The 24,795-nt window shown below is 38.1% G+C and overlaps 1 pseudogene; it reads right to left on the reverse strand.

The window, feature by feature from the left end:
* Positions 1–938: 938 nt before the first annotated feature.
* On the reverse strand, positions 939–3,308 carry LOC122453389 (annotated as a pseudogene).
* Positions 3,309–24,795: the final 21,487 nt, after the last annotated feature.

Below are 24,795 nucleotides of genomic sequence, written 5' to 3' on the forward strand. Positions count from 1 at the left end.
TCCCTGAATATATAGATAGAAAATCTTTAGAATAGAAGTCCACATGGTCAGTTTTGAGCGAAAACTTTTCAATGAAGAGGATGAAAAAGATAGTTTTTCAATCAACCATTTGAATTTATGACTGGAAAACAGTGGTCAACATTATACCTTTTTTTTCTAGTCATTCTAATGTCTGTTCTATTTGCACTGTAAGATACTAAAACTAGAAGTAAGCTCCTTATTTTTACTTTCTCTATCAATCTTGTTTCAATCAAGATATACAAACATAAATCTGGAGAAAATCATAATTCAAAAACATACATGCACCCCAGTGTTCACTGCAGAACTATTTATAGTAGCCAAGATAGAGAAGCAATCTAAACATCCATCACCAGATGAATGGATAATGAAGATGTGGTGTATGTATACAATGGAATACTACTGAGCTATAAAAAATAATGAAATATGTCTTTTGCAGCAACATAGAAGAAGCTAGAGATTATTATACTAAGTGAAGTAAGTCAGACAAAGCCCAATATCATATGATGTCACTAGTATGTATAATCTTTAAAAAAAGGACAAATGAAATTATATGTAAAACAGAAACAGACCCATGGATATAAAAAACAAATGCATGGTTACTAAAGCGTAAACTGCAGACCAGGGGAGAATAAATTAGGAGTTTGGAATTAGCAGATACAAACTACTAATAGATAAACAACAAGGTCCTACTGTATAGCATAGGAAAAGATAGTAAATTGATATTCTAAATAAAATGTTATTTTCTTTTGTAAGCTTGCTTCATTATTACTCTGTTTTGTCCTTTTTTTTCTAGTAAAGAAAGACCCACAAGATAAAAGAATGTTGAATGGCCTCCAGTCACTGTTATAGGTTTGTTTGTTTTAGTTTAAGCCAAAAACCTTTGAAAATAGTTTGATTCTGGCAGACTAGATAAATTCTCAAAAATTCACATTTTCTTAAAAAATCATTAACTGGTGAGCTTTCACAGTGTAAGACATATACTTTTCACCCAAGTGCTTGTGCAAATGTACCTCTCTTTCCAATTCATCATCCTCTTCAAAAATATCATACACATGCTCCAGAAGCTGGATGCACAGGCCCTGAATTACATCAGCCCTCAAGGCTTCAATCATTCTGATTTTTTCAGAACCTGGCAGGATGGCTGAATATAGTTCTTTAAAATGGAGTTCCTCTGCCTCTTCTGCAATTTTCCCATGAAATATCACCATATCTCAATATTTTTGATGAAGTTTAGATTCTGACACTGAATCTGGTATTGGGAGATCTTCACAGCTCTCTTTAGAGCCCGGATTTAAGGTCTGAGTCATCATTTGTACCAGTCACTCATTTCCTTTGTATGACCACTCGTCTGAGACCAGCAGGGCCAGAGGAACCACAAGAGGAAGGTCACCCCTGTCCTGCTCCATGCTTGTCTTCTGACTGCAGCATTGCTCAGGAAAGGAAGCTCACATATTGTCTCTCTGAGGAGCTTTCCTCACTCAAGGGCCTGAGGGTAAGATTTCATCTTGAGACTGCTTTAGTTGCCTTCCCTCTCTTGCTGATAATGGTTGGTCCTTTGATGTTGTCGTCTCACTGCTCCTGGAACTACTCACAGATCCAGTGACCACTCTACTTTGGCTTTCAGCATCTTTTTGTGTTGATATGACATCCAATTTTCCAACAGTGGGAAGAGAAGGCAAAAGATAAGGAGGGTCTCTTGGAACTGTCTTTTCCCCATTGTGCTCAATAGGTTCTCTCTCCTTCTGCAGCTACTGCCAAGACAGGGAAGGTTGAGACCCAGAGCTGTATGGCTGTAAACCTGGGTGGCTTCTATCCTGTTTTCCTATAACGCATTCACCAGCAACTTGATTCTAGTCCTTTGGTAAATCTTGGTCTTTGTTTAGGGGCTGCAGAGTCTTCACTGGCTCATTCATCACTCCGGTGACACACTCAGAGGACCATGTGGAAATTCAGGTTTCAGGTTGAACACTGGATTTAGTGTTATTATTCAGACTCTCCTTCACTTGAGAAATATTACATTTACCTTCTAGCTTATTAGAGGTATCTGAGTGTCTTGGTTGATTCTCTTGAACTAGCTTTCATCTATTGAGTTTCACCTTTCTTCAAGAAAGATGTTAATATTCACCCTAAAATCACAGCTAGTGATTCTGCAGTACTGCTTCTGTCTGCTTTGTAGTCATGGTCTTTCAGACTTGTGGGTGTCTTCAAGGGGCCAATGGCCATGGGTTTCTCTTGGGACAAACATTTGTCTTCACCCATTACACATGTCTTGGAGCTCTCAGAAGAGTGTGATTGAGAGTGAACTACTTCATAACTTAATTCAATCTTTCCAGAAAGCACTGTAACTACAGGCTTGAATTTAGAGCCACCATTTTTAATGTTATTTTGGTTTTTTTTTTGCCTTTGTGGCCTCCAAAAACAAAGATATTTGGTGCTTTATGTAAAGCTGTCTCAGGAATGCTCCTCACAGAAGGTCTTTCTTCAGGCTTTTTGCTCAGCATGGTTTTTATCAATTCTATCAACTCTGGGCTATAATCTTTCAACATCAGTGGCAGATCTTTCAATAATCCAATAAACCAAAGAATTCATGTTTTTTGCATTGAAAGCATGCTTCCAGGATTGCCATTTCATAAACACAGCATCTCATAGCCCAAATATCAGACTTCTAGTTTTAGGGTTTGTTTAAGAACAATTCAGGGCTCATGTATGTGCCAATAGGTGTTCCAGCCATGCCACAGTGGTTCTCAAGCACTCAGGAAATCCCTAATTCACCCTCTTTGATGATGTTTTGCTCTTGTTAGGAAGATATTTTGAGCTTGCAGAGCTCAATGAAGGAAGTATTTTTCATGTAAATACTGCAGGGCCATGAGAATCTGAACAAACCACTCTACCACCAAAGTGATAGCGAAAGTGTCTGTCACTCAATCATGTCCAACTCTTTGTGACCCCATGGACTGTAGCCCACCAGGCTCCTCTCTCCATGGGATTCTCCAGGCAAGAATACTGGAGTGGGTTGCCATTCCCTTCTCCAGGGGATCTTTCTGATCCAGGGATCAAAGCCGGGTCTACTGCATTGCAGGCAGACTCTTTACCATCTGAGCCACCAGGAAAGCCCACCACCAAACTCTCAAGCAGACGCTTCCCCTTCTGCTCTTAGAATTTTCGGTACAGAGCACCTCCTTTGCAGAAGCCCATGATGATGTTCAACAGATGCTCTCCTCCCTCCCACGGCTCTTTGTAGGTGATAGCATTGGGTCCTTCAGCTGAGACAAGAGCTGAGCTTTCTGTTCAGCCACTTGATGCTCTCAGCTGAGGCATTTTGGAGCTTCAGCTTTTTGATGACATACTGCCATTCCCTCTGATCTCACAGTCACCTCCCCGTACTGATCCCACCCACAATCAGGACACAGACGCCAGAGACCATATGGTATTAGCGGTGGCTGAGGAGGCCTGGCCTGGGTTCCAGGGCAGAGGCCTGACCCACTGCATTGTTCCTACTATTGGCTATCTTACATTCTTTATGAGGAAAAATCTGTTGTAAGACATTTGTTTGGTTACTGTTTACTGAGTCTTAAACTAACATGCTATCTAGAACTATTTCTTTTTTAAGATATTCATGAGCTTCAATACAGGGACAGAACATACTGGATTGGAAGTTTTATATTATACTATAGTGATAAAAGCAACAGGAGAAATAAATGACATATATCCAGTGATACTACTTTTTACTGTTAAAAACATTAAGTAGTAGTTGATAAATTATTTTTTATAAAAACAAAACGTTAGGCTATAGGCTTAAAACCAGGCATTGCTGTGAGAGATAACATTGTCTTTCCAATTTCCCATTGAACATATTATTGTCTGGACTTGAGTGCTTAAATGACAGAGTTTGATGTAGTAGATGTCCAAGGAAGACGAGTGGGAGAAATAAATGAAAATCCCACCACTTCCAATTTCACTGAAATTTAGCAGAGAATGGTAGACAAGCAAGGAGACTGAAGAAATATATATAAGAATAGCCACCTACTCTGATTTTCCAGTCCTGGAATTGCAAACCACATAAGGGTTGGAGCAGCAAGGCTCAGTATGGTGTGAGGTCAACTCTATATGTGGAATTTCCCAGCCACCCATGTGGGAGGTGGAGAGCAGCCTCCTGAAGAGAGTATCTCTGAGCTAGCTTTGGAGGGCTTGGTGTAGCTGGGAGGTTGTCAGGCAAAGAGAAGGTCTAACCTATACTTCCAAATGCCTCTCTGTTCCTACATGTCACTGGCATGTGTGTGTGTGCTCTTGGCTCACACAAAGAGTTGTGTCTGACTCTTTGCAACCCCTGGAATGTAGCCTGCAAGGCTCCTCTGTCCATGGGATTATCCAGACAAGAATATCGGAGTGGGTTTCCATGCCCTCCTCCAGGTGATCTTTCCAAGCCAGGGATTGAACCTGTGTCTCTTGTGTCTTTTGCATTGCAGGAGGATTCTTTATCAATTGCCCCACCTGAGGAGAGCATACAGAAGATCAAAAGGCAATATGGCCTCCTGTGGTTGAGGGTAAAGGGATACCTAAGTAGATGCTGCCATCAGACTGTGGCCAAGATGAGAGAAGCAGCAGAAATTCAAAAGGTCAGTTCAACTGGAAGGGTTCCTAGACACTAGGAAATAAGACAGAATAAGAAATCATCTGTAGCAGAAATCAGCAGCCATTGCCAACTCAATCAGGCAAAACAACAGCTTAGATAAATAATACATTAGCATAACAACCAGGGCATATATAAATTAGCAGAGGAAGACCCTTTTCCCAGTGTTACAAGATCCTGCCATACACTATGGTTCTACTGTTCTGCACCCAGATGATATCTTAGAGAATATAAGAGAACAATGATGAATTTGCATCATCCAAGAAGACACATTTTGCAATGTAAAAAAAAATTAATGATTGGATTGTACTGAGATCAGCAAAGAAAAGTAAGCTTTACCTTCTTTTCCAGCTACCTAGCCATTGGAGGGTAGTAAGAAGGATGAGGAAGTTACAGAAAAAACCTATATATGGAAACTTTACTTCCTTCACACATTCCTTCAGTATAACGTGCATCCTTCTGCAACTCTGCAAAACAGTTGCTTTTTGACTTCTCAGTTTCAGACTATTTTATCTTCAGGTCATCTAAACTTCTCTCCATCCCATTTTGTAGTCAATTTCTAGATGCAAACTCCAAATTCTGATGGAATTTTTGAGCGGTCCTAAACTTTCCTCATGTTGTTATGTTGCAGATGACTTGAAACAGCCTCGAATAGTCATTGTCTTAGATTCTGTCACTATCTCTGCTATATCATACTAGTTCTATCATGCTTGAGCTGAATCTTAGTTTTAGAAATTTGCTTTCTGACAAAATTTCCCCAAAATTATTCTTGTAACTTGACTTTTTCTTTTTTTTCCCAGCAATTTTCTGCCATATTTCTAATTGTTGGACTCAAAGCCACATTCAATACTGTGATGTGTGTCACGTTACTTGATCTCCTTTCAGTCAGTTTTTGGTCTTTATAAAACTGGCATTCCTGAGACTTGTGTGTGTGTGTGTGTGTGTGTGTGTGTGTGATCATTCTAAAATCATTTCCCAGCATCCAAAAAGGCACAGATGGAAGATACATAAAATTAACTGGAAAAGTGGGTATCAATTACTAGGAAACACATACGGAGCCAACAACACAGATTTACATGCAGGGGTCGATTAATTAATGATTAAGGACACTCACAAGGTCTGAAAATAGCCACATCTTCTGATTTCCCTTAGGTCAAAAGCTATCATCCCCACCTCCTTGCTGTCATAGCATCTTATTTCCACCTAAACCATACACTTGCTTCATTCTTCTGCCATTACTGCTAGTGATTTGTCTTCCTTCTCAATATTCCTATGTTTTATTCATCATTCTCCAGCATATTTTCTAGTGTACTGCTCTGCAAGATATTGATACTAAACACTGTTGACTCAAATCATAACTCATTTTATTCTTAATGTGAGAAAAGAGGTGTATGCTAATTCTACCTCCAATATACACATGCACTGTAGGCGATATCTTTTTGTATTAAGTTTTTTTAAAAAGACCACATTACCTGTGTGAATAGGAGAAAGGGCAAAGCAAAAATATATGTACAGGGGGTCTACTCAGATAGGAAAAGAGGAGAGAGAGATCTGTTTTCATTTCCTGACGTTCAGGCTGAGTCAAGTCTGTGACTATATAGCCTCTTGTGAGAGGCACCATGTGGTCAATAGAGGATCCCTGGATGTCTAACATCAGGTACTTTAGCACATCTTTGAAATGAAAAGTAAGGCAGACTTAAAACTTTTACTTTTATGGGAAAGAGGTAGCGAACAAACACTTATCGTGAGGCTTCAACGTGCCATGTCTGTGAAGGGCAGGCCACTTATATATATTTTTTTCCTTAGGGAGACATAACTATCCCTATACCAACTGAAATATCAATATATTTTACTGAAATAGCCAGTCAAGTAGCTACTTGAGAATTTATTTCCATCATGGCAATGGTTTTGCAATAGTGTCTGAGGTGTTTGATTTACAGCCCTGAACTCAGCTGATTCTAAATATTTTCCAGTAATTTATTCTTGTGGTCCATATCTCACTCCAGTTCTCCCCAATGTTCAAATTAAGAGTCTCCAATTGCCCTTTCTCTCAAATATGTATTTTTTTAAAGGTCTTCCTCTTTCTGTTTTCTAATTGATGTTAGTAATCCACTGTGTCTCTGAAATAGCTTTTTCCATTGTAGAGCTCTCTTTACAAACTAAAGCTCTTCTCAGCATTTCTCCCTTTATCTCCTTGAAAGCCAATTTAACCAAATAGCAATGCTAATTAAAACTTCTAAGATAGATAATCTGTACACGTTTTACAAGGAGGCATACAGCATCAGGTATTATGACTCCAGGTGTAGGGCATTTCATTCTGCGGCAAGTCGGTGTCCTTTTAAAAGCTTCCAAGGCACCAGGCACTGTACAGCAAGCGGATGGCTCCTAAAGACATAAACGCAGGGAGTTCACAGACTGAAAAGAGATCCAACTCTGAGTACAGATGACAAGTGCTGGAGGAATATCCCCTATGGGGGTGCAGTGCGTGCTGTACTGGGCCACTCGGAAACTCCTTCGGGTCTGCAATCCCCATCATCCCTCCTCCTGGGCTGCTACAGTTCTGATCTATCCTTCTCCAGGAATTATCTTCAGCCAAAAGAGGTCTGCTCTGCCCAAGATTATGCTTCTTCCTCAGGGAAAACCTTTATTGAATACTGTTCTGTGATCTGCTCACTCAGTTAGATTGGCTAAGGGTTCTTTTCATCCGTACCACATTTCAACCTCTCCTCTTAACAATACTGCTTCCTCCATCTCTGACATGCAGCTCTGCTGAAAGCCGCCCCAATAAGCCTCGTACAGAAAGATATCCATCCTAGAGTCACAAGGAATCCAATTTAAAATGTGGTTGAATCAGGGAAAGTTTACAAGTAATTCTGAGGGTAGTCCAAACGAATACAAATGACAAGACCTGGTATTGTGTTTAGGGGATAATTACAGCAAGGATACAAAGTGTGTTTGCGTATAATGGATGAATTAAAGCTTGGGTAAAGTGGGAGGAAGTGTGGGGAGTGGCAGGCACTGAGAATCAAGGTGTGGGAAAATGCTGGTGATAAAGAGCCTCTGAAGCCTTGCTAAGCAGTGAGCAGAAGCTTTAAGTCAGAGCAGCGACAAGAACTTATTTCTCTATGGAGATAACTGTAACAACCACGTGGGGAAAGGACCGAAGGTGGAAGGATCTGATACTGCAAAAAACAAAAACTGAAAGAATGGTCATAATATAATGACCATCTTAATACAAAGATATCTAGAGGGACATCTGTAGGATTAAAGACTTCTAAGGTAAAAAGAATTAAGAGAGGGTTGGCGCCAAAATAACTTTAGGAATCCCGGGTTGTTATATTGGAGGGACCATTGACGAAGGTGATAAATACAAAAAGAGGTAGAATGAATTGTTCTATATCCTTCTATAATTATCTCTACAAACCTCAGCACCCAATGTTAAAAATATGAGAAGAATAAAATTCACGGAATCACCAAATGAAATAAAAAATTTTATATGAATATCTTAGAGCAAAGTCTGGCACAGTGAACACTACCTTTATTAGTTTGATAATTGGGTAGCTTTTCACTCTTTTAATTTAGGGATGGACAAATATACCATATACTGTGATTATCCCATCTCTCCTGGAGATGTTTGAAAACATATTACAAATTTCATACAATCCTTGACATATTTTGTAAGCTAGCACCCAAACAAACAAAAATCTCAAAAGCAATATTACATTTTATTTTTAAACCATTGTTACCTCTTCTTTCCACGGGCTTGTGCCATGCTTGTGAAATCAATAGCAGGAAACAAGTATTTCAGAAGGCAGACAGTCAAGGACAGCCTTTAATTCTGCTCTGCGAAGTGTTTCTTACTCTAGAGGCCCTCAAACATGAAACAAAGTCTTTACTATTCTTAGGCCTAAAATATTTTAAATATCATCATCAAACTTGGGTCTCTAATTACAGTGTTTCTTTTTAATAATAGTAGCCATTTTTCACTAGCTGCCCCCTGTGTGCCTAGCACTAACTGAAAGGACTTTACAAACATTATCTCTAATCTTATTAGCAATCCTACAGGATTTTTATGCATGTCTTCAGTTTCCACCTCAGGCTTTGGGATGTTGAATAATTGGTTTGAGGTCAACACAGACCTCAGGCTGCAGAGCAGGCTTTCACCTGGGATTCTAAGTCTTTATAACTGAATAGCTAAGTCAGTCCTGAAAATGATCCTGTTGCTCCAACGTGCAGGACAAATGGGAATGATGTATTTGCTTGCTAACTCCCGGGATTGCTTTCAGGTTTCATAAGAACACCAGTGAAAAGGAAGTGAGAAAGGTAGAAACGTGGCAATTATCAGGTTCATTCAAAAGGCTTAGCCTGCTGAAGGACACCGAGCATGCTCGGTATTGTAACTACTTATATTTCTTTGTGCAGAACAAGAAAAGGAGAGTTAGGATTTGGTATCAGTGGAACCCAAAAGGAACAAGGCAGAATAATGCAAAAAAGGAAAAAAAAAATCATCATCAATATGTATACAATTCATTCTGTATCTGCATGTGTGTGTGTTTAGTCAAGGCATTCTATACTTTCTCTTCATTTCATCTCATATTTTCAGCAGTCTCTTCTCCCACATCCAGAAGACTGGGTTAGATTTAGTACGATTGTTTAAATTTAGCTGCTACTGCTATATCTGTCATTTAACTGTTAATAAAAGGGCAGTTGCACAAATTTTCTGTTGGGCCTTTTGCCTCTCTTCATATAGTAACTGTCTTCCAAGTATGACAACATTGGCCAGGATGAGCAAGAAATGTACTATGAGTGTCAGATTCCAACTCAAGGTAGTTTTATTAAATTTATCAACTTTCATGGCATTTTACAGGTTTGGGAGAGAGAGAGATGCCCGTTAAAGACAGGCAGAAAATAGAATCATGATTTTGTAAGATGCAATACAAATGCATAAATATCTATTAAGTGCACTAACAGTAATTTTCATTTTATCAATAGAATACTAGTAATTGAAAGTCTTTGCCAGATAGATGAAAATCAACAGATATAGAATAAAACAGAATGATATATACTTAGTATGTATTTGTTACATATAGCACTTGTAATAACAGAAAGATATATTTCAAAGGATGAGCAAAAATAGAAATAACTACCAATAGCCATTCTATAAGATATAGTCAGGATGATCACTTTCAGATATATTCTTTAAGACTTGCTTTCCGCTAACAAACAAAAAAATTTAAAAATCTGAAGAAGAGATTATGTGATTTTAAGATCAATAAGGAAATACTCGTTTTTTACCAGGTACTTTTCTTATTTGTATCACTTCCATACCTCACTCTTGTTTATGTTAACTTGCAAAAGTTCAAATGCTAGATGGCTTTGAAATCAATTGTGCCAACTTAAATTGCATTCAACAACTGTCTATTACCTCTTGGTCAATTATAAAACTCAAAGAGACCCTATGATTATCATCATTATTGATTTTATAATGAAAATTAAACTCAGATTTCTTTTATCAAAATAAATAAACAAAGATATAAGAAACACCGGGAAAAACACTCTGTCAGTCACATTCCATGAATTTCAGTCTAACTTGAGAAGTAGGTTAATACTATGACATTCCTCTATTTACAACTTAACAGAATAAAGTGGATTTTGTTGCTAAAGAGTTCAAAATGACAGTCGCCTTTCAAATCCATTAGCAAAATGTAAAATGCTATGCTGAATGTCACTATTGCCCCCTTAGACTGTGCTAAGTATGGTTTTAATATTGATTCTTACGCATGTCTTATACATTCCCTAGCGTTCATTACTTTTGATGGCAGGTTGTACTACAAATCACTCATCCTTCATCCTGATCTTTAGATATACATTTTTAATACATTTTTATTATACTGCCTGTCTTCCTTTATTCAAGATTATGAATGTATTTTACATGTTGGAAAAGATAGCTTTATTAGAATAATGTGCCGGGAGAAATAGGAAGAATGCGAAGATAAAAGGTTAGCAATAATGGCTATCTTACTGAACTGATGTGCTACAGAGCAAGTATTTTTTTAAAAAAATATGATAATCAGTTCAGTTCAGTAGCTCAGTTGTGTCTGACTCTTTGCAACCCCATAGACTGCAGCACACGAAGCTTCCCTGTCCATCATCAACTTCCGGAGCTTACTCAAAATTCATGCCCATTGAGTCGGTGATGCCATCCAACCATCTTATCCTCTGTTTTCCCCTTCTCCTCCAACCTTCAATCTTTCCCAGCATCGGGGTCTTTCCAAATGAGTCAGTGCTTCACATCAGGTAGCCAAAGTATTGGAGTTTCAGCCTCAGCATCAGTCCTTTCAATGAATATTCAGGACTGATTTCCTTTAGGATGGACATGTTGGATCTCTTTGCAGTCCAAGGGACTCTTCAGAGTCTTCTCCAACACCACAGTTCAAAAGCATTAATTCTTCAGTGCTCAGCTTTCTTTTTAGTCCAACACAAGAGAAGACTCTACACATGGATATCACCAGATGGTCAATACCAAAATCAGATTGATTATATTCTTTGCAGCCAAAGATGGAGAAGCTCTATACAGTCAGCAAAAACAAGACCAGGAGATGACTGTGGCACAGATCATGACCTCCTCATTGCAAAATTCAGACTTAAGTTGAAGAAAGTAGGGAAAACCACTAGACCATTCAGGTATGACCTAGATCAACTCCCTTATGTTTATACAGTGGAAGTGACAAATAGATTCAAGGGATTACATCTGATAGACAGAGTACTTGAAGAATTATGGACAGAGATTCATGACATTGTACTGGAGGCAGTGATAAAGACCATCTCCAAGAAAAGGAAATGCAAAAAGGCAAAATGGTGATCTTAGGAGGCCTTACACATAGCTGAGGAAAGAAGAGAGGCTAAAGGCAAGGGAGGAAATGCAAGATATACTCATTTGAATGCAGAGTTCCAAAGAATAGCAAGGAGAGATAAGAAAGCCTTCCTCAGAGATCAATGCAAAGAAATAGAGGGAAACAATAGAATGGGAAAGACTAGGGATCTCTTCAAGATAATGAGAGATACCAAAGGAATATTTCATGCAAAGATGGGCTCAATAAAGGACAGAAATGGTATGGACCTAACAGAAGCAGAAGATATTAAGAAGAAGTGGCAAGAATATACAGAACTATACAAAAAAGATCTTCATGACCCAGATAATCATGATGGTGTGATCACTCGCCTGGGGCCAGACATCCTGGAATGTGAAGTCAAGTGGGTCTTAGGAAGCATCACTATGAACAAAGCTAGTGGAGGTGATGGAATTCCAGTTGAGCTATTTCAAATCCTGAAAGATGATGCTGTGAAAAATTTAAAAAAGAGATAATAATAGGAAGAGGAAAATGCCTAACCCAAAGCATAATCTATTAAAATGATTTTGGAAACAATAAAAATATTTTAAACCTGTACAGCAATTTAGTTTCAAACTACTTTTGCATACATTGTTTCATTTGATCTTTAGAACTACTTGGTTATTATTTTCTCTATTATCCAAAAGCATTCAATGACCAGTAACATGAGAGATTATGTGACTTGCCCAAGGTTGTAGGGACAGTAAATAATAGGGTCAAGATGTGGAACAGTATTCTGATTCTTGATCCAGTGATTTTACCTTATACTATACTAATGATACCTTCTGTTTAAAATAAGTACAAAAATTATAAAAGAATCCATGAGCCAGGAAATTTATCCTGCCCCTCTTCTCTCATTTTTTTCTTTGATATTCTGTGGGAAGAGTCCTAATATAAACTTCTGGCTGGAAGAGTGCTTAGCATTCATGAGAACCCATTCAGTGTTTTTAAATAAATGGAAAAATAAAGTAAGAAATAAATCCACACTTTTGAATATAGTGCCTGAAGAATTTTTGATTCCTGGTCACTCCCAAGAATACTGTGAAATTAGTTAATTTTCACTTGTCACTCTTAGTCACAGTGCTTTGTTTACATGTAAACTGTGAGTAGATAAATTATCATTTCAGTATTACTGCATATTAATTATCACTTGCATATTATTGTTACAGTAAATAGTGCATAATGGATGAAAGAAGCACTTCTCTACTGGCTCAGACGGTAAAGAATCGGCCTCTAATGCAGAAGACCTGGGTTCAATCTCTGGTATTACTGTTTATAATAAATGGTGCATAATGAATATTCAATCAAAATAATATAGTTACAACAAACTGATGCCAAAGATTTTACTTTTCTTCGTGATTTTAATTTCTTCTAATATCTTAGAAATAATGGTGCTGGTGGTTTAGTTGCTAAGTCATGTCTGACTCTTGTGACCCCACGTACTGTAGCCTGTCAGGCTCCTCTGTCCATGGGATTCTCCAGGCAAGGCTACTGGAGTCGGTTGCCATTTAATAGCCGTAGGCAATTATGGTCACTTAAATTTCGATGTTTCCTCATAGCTCAGTTGGTAAAGAATTCGCTTGCAATGCTGGAGACCCCTGTTTGATTCCTGGATTAGGAAGATCCCCTGGAGAAGGGAAAGGCTACCCACTCTAGTATTCTAGCCTGGAGAGTTCCATGGGCTGTATAGTCCATGGGGTCACAAAGAGTCAGACACCACGGAGTGACTTTCACTTTCACTTTTCAAATTTAGGTTAGAGGAAAATTTGATCAATTGTTCTTATAATTTTCCTTTAGAGACTACGAACCCCCATTAGAATGACCCATGAATCATAAGTGCATGTGCTCAGTCGCTAAGTTGTGTCCAACTCCTTGCAAACCCATGAAATGTAGCCTGTCAGGCTCCTTGTAGTCTCTGGGATTTCGCAGGCAAGAATACTAGAGTGTGTTGCCATTTTCTTCTTCAGGGGATATTCCCAAACCAGGGACTGAACCCACATCTCTTGCATCTCTAGCGTTGGCAGGCTTATTCTTTAACACTAAGCCACATGGGAAGCCCCATGAATCATATACTTTATATTAAGTGTGGCTATTTTTAGTCTCATTAAGATGTTTCAAAATTCAAACAGAATAGAAATTGTATAAGCTATATAAGTATCTACCTAATTTGTGTACAAGCTAGATTTATTGGGCATTCATTAATATTTCTCAAATGATCAATTAATGTCATAAGTCATAAAAACCTAATAAAACTGTTTGAATGTGCACATTGTTTTATGCTATATGTTGATCATTTTTTGATCCTCATGTTAGCCTCATATCACGTAGTATTAGGGTTTTTGCAGAGATGTATGTAGGAGAGGGACAAAACTGGCCAGATGCTCAAGAAAACTCACTTCATCTTTCTGCATCTGTGAAATAACTATAATTTTCATCTTCACTTGCAGTTATTTTTTTTTTTTTAAGTAGGGCCATACAACTGGATTCTGTCTAATGCAATGTGGGTAGAAGGCTGTCTTATTCTTAGAAGAGTGTCCTGTGTTTAAGCCGAAGAACTTGCTTTGTGAGCCTCCACAATCTCTTCTATTTCAATAGTGATCAGGAAAGTTATTTTAAAGGTAGTGACAATGTGGAAATAGCCTATTTTAAAAAAATTAATTTTTAGAGTAGAGCCTCCAAGAGAATCTCTGAAACCTACTGGAATTAGAATGAATAAGAAAAAGGTTTGTTGAGTTACAGATCTTTGATTTAATTGTTAATACATCATAGCTTTGCCTTCACTAAATAATGAGGATACTGGCTATGTGAATTGTTGCTATGAAATTACAAAAACAACAACAAAAAAAGGACATTTGTTTACTTAGAAATCAGAGAGTGGACAAAGAAGAAACTGAAATTGAAAGCTAGAAGGCTGGTGAATTGTGTCATGCAATGGCAAAATACTTGTTTACCAGAGATCACTTTGAAATCAGACCATAGGCTTGTAAAGCTTGTAGGTCTAGAGAAAAGAGCTGAAAATCACTAGTTCAGCATGGTTTGTTGTTTATTATTGATTTAAATAACAATTTATAAGAAAGAATGATCTTTCTTCCCAGGTGGCTCAGAGGGTAAAGAATCTGCCTGCAACATGGGAGACCAGAGTTCAATCCCTGGGTTGAGAAGATACCCTGGAGAAGGAAATGGCAACCCACTCCAATATTCTTGCCTGGAGAATTCCATGGACAGAGGAGCTTGGCAGGCTGTAGCCCATGGGCTTGCAAAGAGCCAGATACAACTGAGTGACTGCACATACACACACAGAGTTTGGCAACTTTGCATTGGTGGAAAAGTCAACTAGTTCTAAAAACCTAACAGTAAACAAAAATTTCAGCAAAACCCAAGTATAGATATTCATTTGAATAAAGTGACCCAAGGAAAATGTCAGGTTAATTTATAGCCTTCTCATTCAAGTCTGAAAGCTTGCAGATAGCCACCATTAAATTGAATGAGACAGACGTGAGACTGAGAAAGTAGAAAAAATAAGTGGTTTTGAGAACTATGGATATTAAAGAACTTTAAGTGTGGAACAGACCAGAAGCAAAGCAAGGGGATTTGAAGCCTACTAAGTTTTCGAGAAAATTAGGACCATAAAAAAGTTAAGACTTTTTAAGATTTAAGACTTCAACTTTCATGAACAATAGACATGTTTCAACAGCTCCTCAGGTCTGCAAGAGTAATTTCTCCCAAAACTAAATAATGAACTAGGAAGAACCTCCAGAGTGTGGAGCCAGGGACCAGGAAAAACCAAGGATAACAGAGTTTCCCTAGTAGAGTAGCTTCAGAAACAACAAAAAATTAACAAGTACCTGGAACTTCTAGGGTTGAGAGATTGCATGCTATCAGCTCAGTAGTGTTTCAGAATTGCCAGAAACTAAAGACTACAACGTCTCCTCTTATTTGCTTTTCCAGATGGGAATATTTATTGTGTTTATCTGGTCTCTACTCTAGACACTGTATGACTGCTTGGTCTGCAAACAGATAGCTTTGTGGTCAAGGCACATGACCATTGAGATTTGTAGGAGATAATGTAAGTCATCAAGACTCTATGGATATGGTTGTGTATGATTCAAAAATCATGGACTTTGAGCTAAGTATAATAATTAAGTGGCCCTCTGTCTTGTCCCTTTTAGGGGAAAAGTGTATTCTAAGTAAATAAAAGTGACACATTTGGTGAATTAAAAAGAGGATTACATTACAGAATGCCTAGATGTTCAATAACTCCCAACATTTCTTACTGGGTACTATGTTTTCCAAATCCTGACAGTTAGTTTGGAACTTCCGACTAGATAATGGCCAGGTGACAGCTTCTTTAGTGTGGGAAAACATGATGTGAGCCATTCCCAGGCATGGATGTGAAACTCCTTTGCACACCCTTTCACTTTATCTTTTGCTTTTGTGACAACCAGGAAGGCCACCTAAGAGATGGTGGCATAAGAGGCTGATAGCCTGGTTCAACTGGCTGAGAGAAAGTCACTAAGAAAAACTCCAAGCTAAAATATACTCTGCATATCCTAGAAACAAAACTTTATTCCATGAATCTACTCACATTAGGTGGCCTATTTATTACCTGAGCTTAGTATAGTCTGCCCTACCTAATAAAATGTCTCATTCAGCTAACAGATTTGGCAGTGTTCCATACGTTTCTGTGTGCTGAGCACTTAGCAGAGTTCTTGGCATTTAACAATAAATATATGCGTGGCAAGAATACACAGAAGAACTGTACAAAAAAGATCTTCATGACCCAGATAATCACGATGGTGTGATCACTCACCTAGAGGCAGACATCTTGGAATGTGAAGTCAAGTGGGCCTTAGAAAGCATCACTAAGAACAAAGCTAGTGGAGGTGATGGAATTCCAGTTGAGCTATTTCAAATCCTGAAAGATGATGCTGTGAAAGTGCTGCACTCAATGTGCCAGCAAATTTGGAAAACTCAGCAGTGGCCACAGGACTGGAAAAGGTCAGTTTTCATTCCAATTCCAAAGAAAGACAATGCCAAAGAATGCTCAAACTACTGAACAAGTGCATTCATCTTACACGCCAGCAAAGTAATGCTCAAAATTCTCCAAGTCAGGCTAGAGCAATACATGAACGTGAAATTGCAGATGTTCAAGCTGGTTTTAGAAAAATCAGAGGAACCAGAGATCAAATTGCCAACATCAGCTGGATCATGGAAAGAGCAAGAGAGTTCAAGGAAAACATCTATCTCTGCTTTATTGACTATGCCAAAGCCTTTGACTGTGTGGATCACAATAAGCTGTGAAAAATTCTGAAAGAGATGGGAATACCAGACCATCTGACCTGCCTCTTGAGAAGCCTGTATGCAGGTCAGGAAGCAACAGTTAGAACTGGACATGGAACAACAGACAGGTTCCAAATAGGAAAAGGAGGATGTCAAGGCTGTATATTTTCACCCTGCTTATTTAACTTATATGCAGAGTACATCATGAGAAACGCTGGGCTAGAAGAAGCACAAGCTGGAATCATGATTGCCGGGAGAACTTCAGATATTCAGATGACACCACCGGTATGGCAGAAAGTGAAAAGGAACTAAAAAGCTTCTTGATGAAAGTGAAAGAGGAGAGTGAAAACGTTGGCTTAAAGCTCAACATTCAGAAAACTAAGATCATGGCATCTGGTCCCATCACCTCATGGGAAATAGATGGGGAGACAGTGGAAGCAGTGTCAGACTTTATTTTTCTTGGCTCCAAAATCACTGCAGATGGTGATTGCAGCCATGAAATTAAAAGACGCTTACTCCTTGGAAGGAAAGTTATGACCAACCTAGATAGCATATTAAAAAGCAGAGACATTACTTTGCCAACAAAGGTCTGTCTAGTCAAGGCTATGGTTTTTCCAGTGGTCATGTATGGATATGACAGTTGGAAAGCTGAGCGCTGAAAAATGGATGCTCTTGGACTGTGGTGTTGGAGAAGACGCTTGAGAGTCCCTTGGACTGCAAGGAGATCCAACCAGTCCATCCTAAAGGAGATCAGTCCTGGGTGTTCATTGCAAGGACTGATGCTGAAGCTGAAACTCCAGTACTTTGGCCACTTCATGCGAAGAGTTGACTCATTGGAAAAGACCCTGATGCTGGGAGGGATTGTGGGCAGGAGGAGAAGTGGATGACAGAAGATGAGATGGCTGGATGGCATCACTGAATCGATGGACATGAGTTTGAGTAAACTCCGGGCATTGGTGATGGACAGGGAGGCCTGGCGTGCTGCGATTCATGGGGTTGCAAACAGTCAGACATGACTGAGGGACTGAACTGAGCTGACTGAACTGATATGCATTCAGTGAGTGTTTGTTTATGATGAGTCATCAATTCTATGAAGAAACAAGGTCTAGGGCAGATGATGCATTGTTTTGCAGAGTAAACAGAGATCACATAGAAATGTGGTCAGTTGAATTATTTCTCCCAATTCTTTACTTCCCTGTACAGCAAGATCACACATGGACAACCTCTGGCCTGTTAATTTTTAGTGCAGTGTCTCTTTGAGGTCAGAGTATATTTGCCTATCCCATTGACACTGGACTTACCATATTAACTACATTAGCCAGTGGGATGCATGTGTAAGCCACAGTATGCTATTTTCCAAATGGGGTAGTTAAGACATATCCAGGTTTCCACTTGCCTCTTGGGTTCCCTTTAGGCCTTGAAGATAGTGCTGCTAGGGTGCTGCTTGTCTCAGAGGAGACATGTAGGAGGATATGAACCCAGGGACAGTCTGTGGCCCAGCTGGAGTGAATTTTTGTAATCTTGCTGCTGCTGCTGCTAAGTCACTTCAGTCGTGTCCGACTCTGTGTGATCCCGTAGACGGCAGCCCACCAGGCTCCCCCGTCCCTGGGATTCTCCAGGCAAGAACACTGGAGTGGGTTGCCATTTCCTTCTCCAATGTGTGAAAGTCCTAGCGACCCCATGGACCACAGCCTACCAGGCGCCTCCATACATAGGATTTTCCAGGCAAGAGTACTGGAGTGGGGTGCCATTGCCTTCTCCATGTAATCTTGCTAAGGTGGGTTAAATCTTAAAATCTCAAAGATCTATGAATTATTATTATGGTTCTTTTTTAAGGTTATTGCAGGACAAAGAGATTCTGAGGTTGTTTTCTACATGACAAAAAATTGACATTACAGTAAATTTCATAGGTGGAAACTTAATTTAGTTTTCTGATTTAAAATTCAATACTCTACCTACTACATGGGCTTCCCAGGTGGCTCAGTGATAAAAAAAAAATCTCCCTAAGAATCCACCTGCAATGCAGGAGCTGTGGGCTCAATTCTTGGGTTGGGAAGATCCCCTGGAGAAGGAAATGGCAACCCACTTCAATATTCTTGCCTGGGAAATCCATGGACAGACGAGGCTGGTGGGCTATAGTTCATGGGATTGCAAAAGAGTCAGACTTGACTTAGCGACTCAACGACAACCTACTACACAGTGGGAAATAATTATTTTGAACTTATGCACTAATTCTTCCACTCAGCTCCTAATAAATTTTTAATTTGGAATGCATCCTTAGCTTTTAAACTATTATATCTTTATATCTTGGTTTTTATTTTGGTCTATGTAACTTATTTTTTTAGATAAGAAAGAAACTTTAAACTTCCTAATCTTCACTCAAAAGCAATGTTTCTGTAATTCTAAGAACTGATAAGATTAAAAAAAAATTTAAAAATGGACATTTTCAAGAATTCTATTTCTTTTTTCTCTTAGAAAAATATGCAACTCTAATGAATTTTGTTAATACCTCTCAGGTCTTCTTTGGCATTTAAGAAGTAATATTCACTGAGATTTATACAGTATAATTATGCAATTATTTTTCCATCTTTAGTGTGCAGCATGAGGGCATACTAATCTTTTATATTTTTTGGTTTTGCTTTTAAATTTAAAAACAAACAATTTAATAGCAAGGTCAATAAGACTCCTAATTACTTATATTTATTTTTAGCACTTTCTTCATTAAATTAGACATTAGGAAAAAAAGGCTTTTATAACTTAATCTCATTGGGTATCATTATCAATATGCTGTTGTCCCTGCAGTAACCCTCCTGTTTTGTGTGCCTCATTGTTTATTTTGCAATAAATCTTTTAAAATACAAATTTCATTTCCTCTTCTGCTCTAAGCTAGATTTAAGACCTCTTCCTTGAAGTGACCGCTAACTTCTTTCAATTCAGTCAAAACATGACAAAACTCTTGGCAGGAGGAATGAATTTACTGCTCAATTATAGTTACTAGAAAATTCAGGCAAAATAACTGTACCGGCTGTACGTTTAGACACAACCCTTATAGTGCTGTAGTTTAAACTGCACTGTTTCATATACTTCAGCTAAAGATTAGGAGAGACTGTACTCTAAATGATAAATACAGCACATTTTGGTTTAGTATATATGATATAGAGTAAGATATCATAGTTTGAAATTTTCAATATATCCTAAATATCTGCAAAATCACTTATCAATTTTTTATCCGATCTACGTCCTACTATGTACTTATTAATCACTTAATAATAATTAGGAAAATAGGAAAATATTACCAAGGCAAATAATATAAATTTAATGGTAGGCTTTTGACATTTGTAAAGATATTTTTTGATTATTTGTTCCTATATTTTCCTACTAGGTGTTTTTCCCTAGCAAACACAGGTGCAAAATGGTACTGACAACACAAGAACATTCAGAAGAGAACATATGTCTTATAAGAAAATTTTTCTTTAATCTATCTATTCTTGCCTTCATACTTCTATATTTAACTTATCTTAAAAGTCAGAGGAGAGTTTTATTGTTTGGAGTTGTGAAAATGAATGTCAGGCAATGATTTCCAAGTTTATTCAGTATGGGAAACTTCTCGCATTTTTATAAGTTTCCCATTTAAAAAACCTTGTTTTCTTTTTCTTTTGAACTTGCACTAGTGAGTTAGCATGACAGATTTTATTCATTCTGAAATGGTATAAGAAACTCTGATGTTACCTCCTGGAATATTGGAGGCTTCTCACAAATTACTATATTTTAAGTTTAAGTTGAAATGAATAGTGCCAAAGTGGTTCAACCACAAGGGAAGGAACATGAAATAGAATAACATGGTCCTGAAATTTTTATCTTGACCTGATTTTACCAATACCTGTTAGCCTATGCAACAAAGTTCTTATGTCCTAGGACCTTGAATCACCTTTGAACCTTTGGTACAGGTTTTCTCAATCTTGGCACTGATGATATTTGAGACTGAATAATTTTTTTGTTTTAGAATTTGTCCTATCCATTATAGGATGTTTAACAGCATAACTGGCTTCTACTATATAAATGTCCCTGATTCAAAACATAAAGCATACCTCATTCTTGCAGGATACTGATTCAAAGCTGGTGCTTTAGATTTTCCCTTCAACAGGCTGCTCTAACACTATCAGGGCAGCAGCAGCTGGATGATGCATTATGTATTACACCCAGTGAATTCTGTGGTCAGAAACTGTCTAGGGATTAAGTGCCCATGGACCAGGCATTCTGTGAGCACCTGGATAGTGATGCTGGCTGAGGCCCGTTAGCAAGAAAAGGCAACCCTCTACTTACACTAGATGTCTATTCCTGTGAAAACAAACCACATGGCTTTAGCTGATAGAAAGACTCAATATGGTCAACTTGGAATCAAGTGGCCATTTAGTCTACTCCAGTAATATTGCCATATTGGTCTTTGCTGTAGGATTTTTGGTGATTTGGAGGTAGTGGTTAACAGTATTTGGAAGAGCTTAGGTAAGAAGGCTGCTCTTTTGGGCTCATGCATAGCTTGTGTCCTTGCCATATTTTTCCTGTTTTTCATGTACCTGTCATGATAATACTATAGTAGGTGCTGACAGTTTTGCATCAGCTAACATCCAATGGTTGAACACTGCTTCCATTTGGAAGTTTAGTGTCTTTACTCTAGTGCATCTTTTCTGGTAGGCAATCACTGGTGACCACTCTCACATATCCATCCACATGCCATTATCTCAGAATCCTTGTGGCCAATCTTCCAATCCTTTTCCTCCCAGATCTTTGACCAACTGACCCAGTAATTTGACACTGTCCATTTGTGTGTGTGTGTGTATATATATATATATATGTATATATATATATATATATATATTGACCACAAGTTAATTCTCCTTCCATGCAAATTAAGCATCCAAGTGCTCAAGGATTATGGCTATTTTTTAAGCATGACCATGAGTGAGGATCTAAAAAAAAGCCACCAGCTGGTGACTTTTTCAGCTGGTTTTCACATAATAAGCTAGCTCATACGTAAAACAAGCTTGGGGATTTGACTCCTTTTGGAGTTATTTAGACATGGTTCCCCAAAGGTCATAGGTACGAGCTGCAAGAGGGAAACCAATGCAACTCAGCGAGAGGATAAGGGGCCTGGGCTACTTTCTCATGCATGTTCCTTTGTGCCCTCTGTCTCTGCTCCTGACTGGTCCTCGATACACTTCTTCTATTTTAAGAGTATGTTTTCAAAAAAAAAAAAAAAAAAAGAGTATGTTTTCTAATTCCCCTGAACCTTATGACTTGGTGCCTTTGACAGTACCAAGTTCATAAAAGACAGTTATAGATAATCAAGGATTCACTCTACCTTTGCTCAATAGCATTCCAGGAGCTACTTTTTAAAAATGACTCCCAGTTTGTACACATAGATGGCATATTCTTGCTCCAAGAACCTCATGATCCACTGGGGCTTGCTATACATGCCATACTGCATTTTTTACAACATCCAAACTTCAATTTCACATAATCTATTGAGTCACCTGGGTATCAGTGCAGGTGATCACACTGCAGACTGGAACGGATACCAAGCTACGCCCCACTCAAACGTGGCAGCCTTCATCACATTCTACACCTTAAATATTTATCATTTCTGTCAGTTATATATCAATAAAACTAGAAGAAAAAATAAAATAAATTAAAAAAAAAACAAAACAGAATGGTGGCTTCCTTATCTCCTGGTGTGTGGCCAGAGCACTGTTCATAGATATGACACGTGCTTTCACCAGAACCTTAGGAGATCTAGCAGGAGTTCACTTTCCTTCTTTGTTGATGGGTATGCAAGATGCAGCAATTTATCTTTTACTTTGGAAGGGATGTCCTGTCATGTCTCTAAAATTGGACTCTTAAAAAGTTTACTACAGTGGCAAGTCCTTGAATCATTTTAGAGTTTATCTTCTAGTCATCTACATTGTGTATATCCTTCCAAGGCCTTCAGGGTAGAAGCTACTCCTTATTTCTAATTGAAAGAATTTACTCAATGTAATGAATCAATGTGATATTCGGCAGGATGTTCAAATAATCTACATTTTTTTTTCTATATTATGATGGAGTTAACATTAGTCCTAGGGAAAACTGTAAATGAATACTTTTGTGTAGTCCAGGGTAATGTGGACTGTTCCTGACCCTCCATATTAACTTTAACCCTATTCCTCCTTGCTATCAATGATATCCAGATCTATAATCCAGCAATCCCAAATCTCTGGCACTAGTCTCCTCCATTTCTTCTTTGAATTTCATGTTCCTAAAACACAACTATTACCTCATTTTAATATTCAAAAGTATTCAGAGTTTTTTCATGGCTTATTTTTGTTTTCAAATACTAGTCGCATTTTACGGCTTCCCAGGTGGCGCTAGTGGTAAAGAAACTGCCTGCCAATGCAAGAGATGTGGGCTCAACCTCTGGGTTGGGAAGATCCCCTGGAGGAGGGCATGGCAATCTACTCCAGTATTCTTGCCTGGAGAATCCCATGGACAGAGGAGTCTGGTGGGTTATAGTCCATAGGGTCACAAAGAGTCAGATACAACTGAAGCGATTTGACATGCAGATGTTAACCACTGTTCTAGGTGTTGGGGTACAATGATGAATAAAGGTATAGTCCTTACTGTTAAAGAGTGTCGCATAGTTGCAGACATGGCAGAACACGGAATTAAGGTAGAAATTTACATGGAGTGGCATTAACCTTATGGAGAGGGAGATCTGTGATGATTACATCAATTCTGGACTCTTTGGCCTTGCTTTCAAGATTCAGATTATTTTTTATGCCCTACTTACCGAAATTTGTCCAGTCATTGCCTAATACAAATTCTGTTCCTCTTTGAAAAATACTTTAATTCGACCTCCAAACACAAAGTTCTTGCTCACCTCTTTATCTTTGTTCATTCCTCCTGCTTAAAATGGGTTTCAGCAGCTCAGGTCCGCCTGTCCACATCCTTCTGCTAGCTTTCAAAAAGTAAGTACCAAAGCCAACGTTCTGTTTCAATCACACAATTTTACAGACAATCAAAGTTCACACAGTTTACTCTCATCTCTAAATCCCTTCTGCACAAACTGATTGCATCTTCCTCTTGGAATTTATCTCCATTTGTTATTGAATTCAGTATGAGAATATAATCTTTAAAATTAGCTCTATTACTCATAAAGGACTTATTCCACTCTAAGTAGCACAATTAAACAGACCTTTATTCCTACTATTTACATTATAGAGAAGTAGAAACTGATGGATGGTTTAGGCTATCAATGAACAATTATTTTCAGGATTCCCATAATTTGACTCAGAAAACGTTTTGTGTTGTGAAGATATATTGGTGAAGAAGGCAAAAGGGTTTTTGTCTTCATGAAGCTGATGTTATAAAAATATAGATATATTTAAATAGAAAAATCTCAAAATAATAAAGCTACATTTACAGACTTTGTAATAATGGAAATAATATGTTAAAGAAGGAAGATATGATAGAAAGTGCTTGGGAGTATGTAGCCTGTGTAGAGTAGTCTGAAAATGCTCTTGCTGGTGGAATATGGAACACTACTAGCCCTTGGGTTTTTTGGCTGTTTATACACATAGAAATTGAAAATTAGGATCAGGATTTTTTATTGAATAATGTTTTATGAAGGTTATATTCAATCTTCTTAAAATAGGTTTTCAGCTTAGTACCCCTTATCAGAAATAAAGTTCTAATGCTGTGCCAGAAGTTTTCAAGAGCAAATCGATTCTTGAACTAAGTTGTTAGTGGTAGTGGGATTTATTTCAATCCTTGAAAAATTGTGAAAAGTCAACCCATTGACTTATTACAGAGAAAAATACAATGAATCTGTTCACTATAGTTCTAGCCCTGATGTGTTTAGGTGACCTAGAATTGAAAGAATCCATGCTCTGAGTAATTTTACTTTTCAGGTTTAATTAAATTAGATTATTCCCTGAAGTT

This window comes from Cervus canadensis, chromosome 14 (assembly GCF_019320065.1).
Source record: "Cervus canadensis isolate Bull #8, Minnesota chromosome 14, ASM1932006v1, whole genome shotgun sequence".
In the NCBI taxonomy this organism is placed as follows: Eukaryota; Metazoa; Chordata; class Mammalia; order Artiodactyla; family Cervidae; genus Cervus; species Cervus canadensis.